General features: G+C 42.1%; 1 pseudogene; it reads right to left on the bottom strand.

Moving 5' to 3' along the window:
• Nucleotides 1–6,546: 6,546 nt before the first annotated feature.
• On the bottom strand, nt 6,547–7,865 carry LOC129010495 (heterogeneous nuclear ribonucleoprotein A1-like; annotated as a pseudogene).
• Between the last annotated feature and the right edge of the window lie 2,047 nt (nt 7,866–9,912).

Here is a 9,912-nt window from a genome sequence, read left to right on the forward strand (position 1 = left end):
ACACATCCAAGCATAGAAAAAATACAGTAAAATACAGTATAAAAGATAAAAAATGGTACACCTGCATATGACACCATGAATGGAGCTTGCAGATTACAGTATAAAAGATAAAAAATGGTACACCGGTATATGACACTTATCATGAATGGAACTTGCAAACTGGAAGTTGCCCTGAATGACCAATCAGTAAGTTAATGTAAAGGCCTAGGGCATTACTCCACATTACTGTAGACTTTATAAATATTGTATGTTTAAGCTATAGTAAATGAAATAATGAAATAACCTTAGCTTACTGTAATTCGTTTACTTTATAAACTTTTACATTTTTAAAAACTTTTTTACTCTTTTTTTTTTTTTTTTGAGGCACAGTCTTGCTTTGTCACCTAGGCTGGAGTGCAGTGTCATGATCTCAGCTCACTGCAACCTCCGCCTCCTGGGTTCAAGCGATTCTCATGCCTCAGCCTCCTGAGTAGCTGGGCCTACAGGCACACGCCACCATGCCCAGCTAATTTTTTTTTTTTTACTCTTTTTGTGATACACTTAGCTTAAAATACAAACACATTGTGCCGTTGTACAAAATATTTTTCTTTATATCCTTATTCTATAAGCTTTTTTCTATTTTAAAACTATTTATTTTTAATTTTTAAACTTTTTTTTTAAAAAACAAGACATAAGCATGCACATTAGCCTCGGGCTACACAGGGTCAGGATCATCAGTATCACTGTCTTCCACCTCCACATCTTGTCCCACTGGAAGGCCTTCTTCGGAAGTAAGGCATGGAGCTGACACCTGCTATTATAACAATGCCTTCTTCTGCAACACCTCCTAAAGGACCTGCCTGAGGCTGTTTTACTGTTAACTATTTTTTTTCTTAATAAGTAAAAGGAATAGAGTCTAAAATAATGATTTAAAATATAAGAAATAGCTAGGTGCCATGGCATGTGCCTGTAATCCTGGCTACTTGGGAGGCTGAGATGGAAGGATCCCTTGGGCCCAGGAGGTTGAGGCTGTTGAGTGATATGATTGTGCCTGTGAATAGCCACCACATTCCAGTCTGGGCAACATAGCCAGACCCCATCTCTAAAAAAAACAAAAGTATACTAAATACATAAACAGTAACAGTTGTTTATTGTCATTATCAAGTATCATGTATTGTACATAATTGTATGTGCTATACTTTTACGTGACTGGCAGCACAATGAGTTTGTTTGCACCTGCCTCACCACAAATACCTGAGTGTTTGTGCAGTGCCTTGAGCTACGACTTCATGGAATCATGAGGCAACAGAAAATTTTCAACTCCATTACAGTCTTATGGGAACACAGTGTATACATGGTTCATTGTTGACAGAAACATTGTTATGTGTGCATGACTGTATATATTTGGTCTTCCTCCCATCCCCTGACATATAGCTTCTAAAATCCTTGGGATCTCCGGAGTGGGAGGAGTGTCTTATGTATGCTAATGAATGACTGGTGGCTGGAGGCTCCTAGATAGTTTTAGGATCGGGGGTGGTCACCAATAAGACCAAGGCATGATCAGAGGGCTGGGATTTTTAGCCCCACCCCTCAACTCCAGGGATGTTGAAGGTTGAGTTGATCAATGGCCATCAACGATGGCCAATGATGTAATCAATTATGCCTGTGTAATGAAACTTCTGTAAAAACCCAGAAGAACTGGTTCCAAGAGCTTCTGGACAGCTGAACGGGTGGTGGTTTCTCGCAGGTGGTGCACCTGTGTGGGGCCTGGAAAATCTGTGCCCCTTCTCACATGCCTTACCCCATGCATCTCTTCCATCTGGCCGTTCATCTATATCCTTTGTCATATTCTTTAAAATAAATGAGTAAACGTTAAGCGTTTTCCAAGTTCTGTGAGCCGTCCAGCAAATTGGACCTGAGGAGGGTGTCAGGGATACCCAGATTTAAAGCCAATCAGTCAGAAACTCAGGCCACATCCTGTGCTTGTGACTGGCATTGGAAGTGGGAGACTGTCTTGTGGGGCTGAGCCCTGACCTTGTGGGCTCTGATGCTATCTCCAGGTAGATAGTATCGGAATTGAATTGAGTTAGAGGACACTCAACTGGTGACCTCTGGAGAATTCATTGCAGAATTGATTGCTTGCTTGGTGTGTGGGGAAAAATCCCTACACATTTGGTCACAAAAGCATTCTGTTGTGAGACTATAGTATGGGAGAAACAGATTTTGGTTTTCTTTTCGTATTCAATCTTTTGCATCATAGCTTATTTTTCTGTATGTTGTTAAGGAAATCCTTGCCTAGGCCAAGGCCACAAAGGTTGCCTTAATGATTTCTTCTAGAAATTTTATAGTTTTAGGTTTTACATTTAGGTTGGTAATGTATTTCTGTTTAACTTTTTTTTTCTTTTTTTAAAGAGATGGTCTTGCTCTGTCACCCAGGTTGGAATGCAGTGGCACCATCATAGTTCACTGTAGTCTGAAACTCCTGGGCTCAAAATCCTCTTGTCTCAGCCTCACAGCTAGCTGGAACCACAGGTGAATGTCACCATGCCTGGCCAATTAAAAAAAAAATTGTAGAGATGGGGTTTCACCATGTTGCTCAGACTTGTGTTGATCTCCTGGCCTTAAGTGATCCTCCAGCCTTGGTCTCCTGGGCTGCTGGGATTACAGGCATGAGCCACATCGTCCAGCCTGTTGTTTTTTTGTTTGTTTGTTTGTTTTTTGAGACGGAGTCTCTCTCTGTCGCCCAGGCTGGAGTGCAGTGGCGCGATCTCTGCTCACTGCAAGCTCCGCCTCCGGGGTTCACGCCATTCTCCTGCCTCAGCCTCCCGAGTAGCTGGGACTACAGGCACCTGCCACCACGCCCAGCTAATTTTTTGTATTTTTAGTAGAGACGGAGTTTCACCGTGTTAGCCAGGATGGTCTTGATCTCCCGACCTCGTGATCCGCCTGCCTCAGTGCATCCGGCCTGTTTTTATATAACTTTTATACATGGTGAGAGGTATGGGTTGAGGTTTTTTTTTTCTTATAAATGCCCTATTATTTTAGAACCATTTATTGAAATAAGTATCCTTTTTCCATTGAATTCTTTTGGCACCTATGTTGAAAAGCAATTGTTCATGAACACATGGATTTTTTTTTCTTTTTTCGAGCCAGAGTCTCACTCAATTGCCCAGGCTGGAGTGCAGTGGCGTGATCTCAGCTTACTGCAATGTCCTCCTCCTGGGTTCAAGTGATTCTCCTGCCTCAGCCTCCCGGGTAGCTGGGATCACAGGCGTGCACCACCTTGCCTGGCTAATTTTTGTATCTTTAGTAGAGAGGAGGTTTCACTATGTTGGCCAGGCTGGTCTCAAACTCCTGACCTCAGGTGATCCGCTCGCCTCAGCCTCCCAAGGTGCCGGGATTACAGGTGTGAGCCACCGTGCCTGGCCAACACATGGGTTTATTTCTGCATTCTCTTCTGTTCCTTTTTAAAATATATCTATCCTGTCACTTCTACCCCATTGTAATTTTATAATAAGTCTGTAAGTAAGACTATAGGGTAGTATAGTCCTCCAACTTTGTTTTTCTTTTTAAAAATTGTTTTATCTGTTCTTGGTCCTGTGGGTTTTACTACAGATTTTAGATAAATGTTCTTTTCATACATTTTGCATATGTGTGAATATAATGGGGGAAATCACTGAGTTAATGGCAATATGCATTTTAAATTTTATAAGACAGCTTTAAATGGCCCCACCAATTTAAGCTCTCCAGCGATGTATAAATTTGGATGCCTATTTCTTTGTACCCTCACAAGGCAGAGATAAGGTGAACCCCAGGCTTTTCATGATTATGGTGACTTCACTCCTGGTTCCATTTTTGAAGGATAATGAGGGGTTTTTACTTAGAAGGAGGTCTTTCAGATTCTTCACATTGGAACATCTACAATACACATCTTTCCCTTGCTAGTAATGCTCTCACGTGGCAAAGTTTTGGTGATAGTAAAGTCTTCATTTCTATATTAGCACTGAGAAGGGAAAGGAAATAAAGAGGAGGGAAGAAAACTCGTGGCATAGAGGAAAGAGCATAAAAACGATGTGATAAAAGCTAAAGAAGAAGTGGTTTTCAACGGGGAGGGAGCACTCATTAGAACAACATGCCAAAGAGTTGTAAAGAAACATAATGAGAGGAGAGTATTCAATGGAAATGGCAATATGAAGGTCATGTTTATCATTCTTCACTGGTGTGGTGGTGACAGGTGAAATTTCAGCAGGCTGATAATACAAGGTAAGGAAGTGGAAACAATGAGTTTAGATGGTTCAAAGTTTGGTTAAGACAGGAAGGAAAGAGATAATATCTAAGTAGAGTCATATGTCAGGTCAATAGATCTTAAAATACAGATAGAAGAGAGTAACACATTTTGTAACTTGAGGTAACAAAATTATGTTGAAAGGGAGACATTAAAAATGCATGTGAGTGTGGCCGGGTGCAGTGGTTCACGCCTGTAATCTCAGCACTTTGGGAGGCCAAGGCAGGCAGATCACTTGAGGCCAGGAGTTTGAGATCAGTCTGGCCAACATGGTGAAACCCCGTCTCTACTAAAAATACAAAAATTAGCTGGGCACGTTAGCTCATGCCTGTAGTCCCAGCTACTCAGGAGAGTGAGGCACGGGAATCACTTGAACCCAGGAGGTGGAGTTTGCAGTGAGCCGAGATCGTGCAATTGCACTCCAGCCTGGATGACAGAGTGACTTCATCTCAAAAAAAACCCCAAAAATATGCATGTGAGAGAGGATGCTTTATAGACCAAGATTCTTGAGTCAGTGGATGAATATGAAGCTGACTGGACAACTGGAAGAAGTAACCTTGGGTAGAAAGAGTGCCCCTTCCCCATGGAAGAAGGAAAGATGGGTGAGGATTCTGATGGGTCTATTACAAGTGATAGGGAAGTAAACTATTCTTGCCTGGTGAACTTCATTTTCTCAGTGAAATCAAAGACAAGGTCATGTACTAAGAAGGAGAGAGGAAATAATAGGTTTGGGGGTCTATGGACAGCAGAATTTTTGAATAATCACAAAGGGGAAAGAGAGCATCTGCCTAGAGACATGACATTGCTGGGCAGCCCTGTGAGCTTGGGTGAGGCAGGGGGCCATATATTTTCAGTGATTTCAATCTGTACTATTGCATGATTTTTGGCAGCAGCCCACATGGGATTAGTCATAATAACAGAGAAATCAAATAGCAAGATGGATGGAGGGAGAGGATGTTACAGAATGGTTTCAGGGGAAGAGAAAAGGTGTCAGAAAAGAGAAGTAGCCAGAAGTAGGCAAGAAACCCAAATAATAGGGTCCCCGAAGTGAGGGACATGTATAGGAAAAGATTTGGGAATAATAGTATAGGAGATGAAATAAAACACCACAGTGAACATTTTCGTACATGCATTCTGTTTTCTCATGTTTTGAAAGCATGAGCCAAAATGTATGCCAAAACAAAAATGTTAATAGATACCACTGGATTACTTTTCAAAAAGACTGAAGCAGTTTTACTCCCACTGGCAGTGGATGAGGGTACTAGTTCTAGGTCCTTCTCAGCTCCATGTGTTCTCAATGTTTTAAATTCTGGGTAATTATTATTATTACTATTTTTGTGGGGGAAGAGGGATGTTATAGCTTTGTCATCGTTTGTGCTTTCCACACTATTAGTGGCTTTGAGCATCTTCTAAAGTAAGTTAGTTATTTGTATTTCTTCTGAGTTACATGTTTATATCCTTTGGCTATTCACTCTATCAGGGTTTTTTCTTTTTTTTTTTTTTTTGTCTTTTTTCTTATCAATATGTAGGCACTCTTTGAGGCACATGCCGCCTGCTTATTTGTCAGTCATATGTGTTGCAAATATTTTATATTTTTTGTTTTCTTAAAACATTATGGAGTGTTTTTTTCTTTCTATTCATGCATTTTAAGTTTTTTAAGAATTGTGTGTGTGTCTGTGTATTTTAGAGACAGGTGCTCACTTTTTTGCCCAGGCTGGAGTGCAGTGGTGTGATCATGGCTCACTGTAGCCTCGATGTCTTGTGCTCAAGTGATGCTCCTGCCTCAACCTCCTGAGTAGCTGGGACCGCAGGTGTGCATCACTGTGGCTGGCTTTTTTTCTTTAATTGACAAATAAAAATTGTATATATTACAACGTACAACATGTTGTTTTGAAATATATATACATTGTGGAATGAGTAAATAAGCTAATTAACATATGCATTACTTCACATATTTGTGTGTGTGAGGTGAGAACACTTAAAATCTATTTTCTTTTTCTTTCTTAAAAGAGACGTTTATTCAGCCTCACGATCAGACTGTTCCATTTAGCAATCAACCGCATGGGTGCAAAAAAAAAAGTCTACATTAAAACGCTTTGTCGGAATGCTTTATACTTTCCACAGAACAGAAACTAAAATAGCCTGTTATACAATTAGTCACAAACACAGTCCTCAAGTTTTTTGCCCATACACATGAGTATTTGTGTAAAACATATCTTCTTTGTAGCAGCTAGGCCTTGCCACCACTGTGCTTGGCTGAGTTCACAAATCTGTTGCCTGTAGCTTCCCTGTCACTTCTCTGGCTCTCCTCTCCTGCTAAGCTTTGTTTCCTAATTAAAATCTTCTGCCACTGCCATAGCTACTGCTGCTACTATGGCACCTTGGTTTCGTGGTTTGGCAAAGTATTGGCCTCCACCACCATAGGGGCCAGAGCTTCTGACTCTGAAGAATCCTCCCATCATGGGTCCAAAATTTGAAAACTGATAGTTGTAATTGCCAAAATCATTGTAGCTTCCACCACCTCCAAAATTGCTTCCATCATTACCAAATCCATTATAGCCATCCCCACTGCCACCATATCCACCACAACCGCAGCTGCCACCAAAGCCACCATGACCATGAAGTTTTCTCCACTACCAAAATTGTCACTCCCACCGAAACCACCTCCATGACCACCACCACCAAAGTTTCCAGAACCACTTCGACCTCTTTGGCTAGATGAAGCACTAGCTATCTCTTGCTTTGACAGCACTTTCCTAATTTCACAGTTGTGGTCATTCACAGTATGGTATTTCTGAATGACAGTCTTATCCACGGAGTCATGGTTGTCAAAGGTTACAAAGGCAAAGTCCCTTTTCTTGCCACTGCCTCGGTCAGTCATGATTTCAATCACTTCAATTTTTCCAAACTGTTCAAAATTATCTCTTAGGTGATGTTCTTCAGTGTCTTTGTCTTCTTTTTTTTTTTTTTCTGAGACAGAGTCTGGCTCTGTCACCTAGGCTGGAGTGCAATGGCACGATCTTGGCTCACTGCAACCTCTGCCTCCCGGGTTCAAGCGATTCTCCTGCCTCAGCCTCCCAAGTAGCTGGGACTACAGGCACGTGCCACCATGCCCAGTTAATTTTTGTATTTTTAGTAGAGACGGGATTTCACCATTTTCGCCAGGATGGTTTCGATCTCTTGACCTCGTGATCCACCTGCCTTGGCCCCCAAAAGTGCTGAGATTACAAGCGTGAGCCACCGCACCCAGCCTCAGTGTCTTCTTTAATGCCATCAACAAACATCTTTTTCACGGTTAAGTGGGCACCTGGTCTTTGAGAATCTTCTCTTGAGAAAGCTCTCTTTGGTTCCACAACTCTTCCATCCACCTTGTGTGGCCTTGCAATCGTGGCTGCATCCACCTCCTCCACAGTGGCATATGTGACAAACCCAAAGCCCCTGCAGCCTTGGTGTTTGGGTCTCTCATTACCGCACAATCCATGAGCGTTCCCCATTGCTCACAATGCCTCTTCAGGCTCTCATTGGTTGTTTCAAAGCTCAACCCGCCAATGAAGAGCTTCCTTAGCTGGTCAGGCTCTTTAGGAGACTCAGACTTAGACATGACGGCAGGGAGAAGAGAGACTTTAATGATGCTTCCTCGGTGGTGTCCAAGGGCAGAAAGGCAAAATCTATTTTCTTAGCAATTTTCAAGAATACAATACATTGTGTACGTTTTTCTAAATTTTTTATTTATTTTTATTTTTTTTAGTTGGAGTTTCACTCTTGTTGCCCAGGCTGGAGTACAGTGGTGCAAGCTCGGCTCGCTGCAACCTCTGCCTCCTGGATTCAAGTGATTCTCCTTCTTCAGCCTCCCAAGTAGCTGGGATTACAGGCATGTGCCAGCAGGCCTGGCTAATTTTTGTATTTTTAGTAGAGACAGGGTTTCACCATGTTGGCCAGGCTGGTCTCGAACTCCTGACCTCAAGTGATCCATCTGCCTTGGCCTCTCAAAGTGCTGGAATCCACGGCCCCTGGCCTGAGTAGACTGTTATTAACTACAGTCACCTTGTTGCACACTAGACCTCTTGAACTTATTCCTCCTCTCCAATGGAAATTTTGTATATTCTGACAAATATCTCCCCAATACCCCCTCCTCATTTTAAGTTTTAATAAAGTCAAAACTGTCATTTTTTCCCCTTATTGTGGATTTTGGTATTCCACCTAGAATTGCCTGCTTGGGATTTTACTTGTATTTTCCCAAAATTTTTTTCTACTAAGTTTGTATTTTTAATTAATTAATTTATTTATTTGAGACAGTCTCGCTCTGTTGCCCAGGCTGGAGCACAATGGCATGATCTTGGCTCACTGCAACCTCTGCCTCCTGAGTTCAAGCTATTCTCATGCCTCAGCCTCCCGAGTAGCTGGGATTACAGGCATGCACCACCACACCCTAATTTTTGTATTATTAGTAGAGACGGGGTTTTGCCATATTGGCCAGGGTGATCTTGACCTCCTGACCTCAGGTGATCCACCTGCCTTGGCCTCCCAAAGTGCTGAGATTACAGGTGTGAGCCACTGTGCCCGGCCCTCTCTTAAGCTAGCTTTAATTATTATTTGGTTTCACATTTTGATCTTTAATTAATTTTTGCAGCTGTGATATCTAACTTGGAAGAGAGAAGACAGACTGAGTTCTGGGCAAAGTCTTGGATCATTGAGAGGGAAGGAAAAGGTTTGAAGATGAAAGTGATGAGAAAGGGTAGTGGATGGGGTGGGCAGGTGGCATGTGCCTCAAAGAAGCTATTTTTTTGGTGTATTGTTTTTATTGTGATAAAGTGTACATAATATAAAGTTTATCACTTTAACCATTTTCAAGTGTATAATTCAGTGACATTAATTACATTCACCATGTTGTGCAGCCATTATCACTATCCATTAAAGGAACCATTTTTTTTTTTTCTTTTTGACATGGAGTCTCGTACTGTTGCCCGGGCTTGAGTGCAATGGCGAGATCTTGGCTCACTGCAATCTCCACCTCCCGGATTCACATGATTCTCCTGCCTCAGCCTCCCAAGTAGCTGAGATTACAGTGGCCCACCACCACACCTGGCTAATTTTTTGTATTTTTAGTAGAGACTATGCTGGCCAGACTGGTCTTGAACTCCTGACCTCGTGATCCACCTGCCTTGGCCTCCCAAAGTGCTGAGATTACAGGCGTGAGCCACTGTGCGCAGCCTATAGGAACTATTTTTACATGATAAGAAACAATGGTCTGGAGTCAGCAAGGAAAACAACAATAACAAAAATGCTGAGTTTCCTCTCTTCCACTACTTCCACTCTCCTTGCAACTTAATAGCCTCATTTTGAGAGGACATAATTTTTAAGAAACAGTTGGCTTGTAGTTAAGGCAAAGAGGAGTGGGGATGTTCTGTGTAAAGGTTGATAAGATAGGGTAACCTGTTTTCAACGTAACAGGGATTGCAGTGAGCACACCAGATAGGATCTCCCGGCAGGGGATAGTGAGAGAGTGGTCAAATTGTGGAGGCCTAGCTTGCAATGGCATGAGACTGTGGGCAGAAATTAATTTTAACATTTTAGAATTAATTTTTGTTGGGGATTTCCCTGCAGGGCTGCTGCATGTGGCGAGGGCTCAACCCCTCAGACACTCCTGT

This window comes from Pongo pygmaeus, chromosome 10, assembly GCF_028885625.2.
Source record: "Pongo pygmaeus isolate AG05252 chromosome 10, NHGRI_mPonPyg2-v2.0_pri, whole genome shotgun sequence".
NCBI classification, from domain to species: Eukaryota; Metazoa; Chordata; class Mammalia; order Primates; family Hominidae; genus Pongo; species Pongo pygmaeus.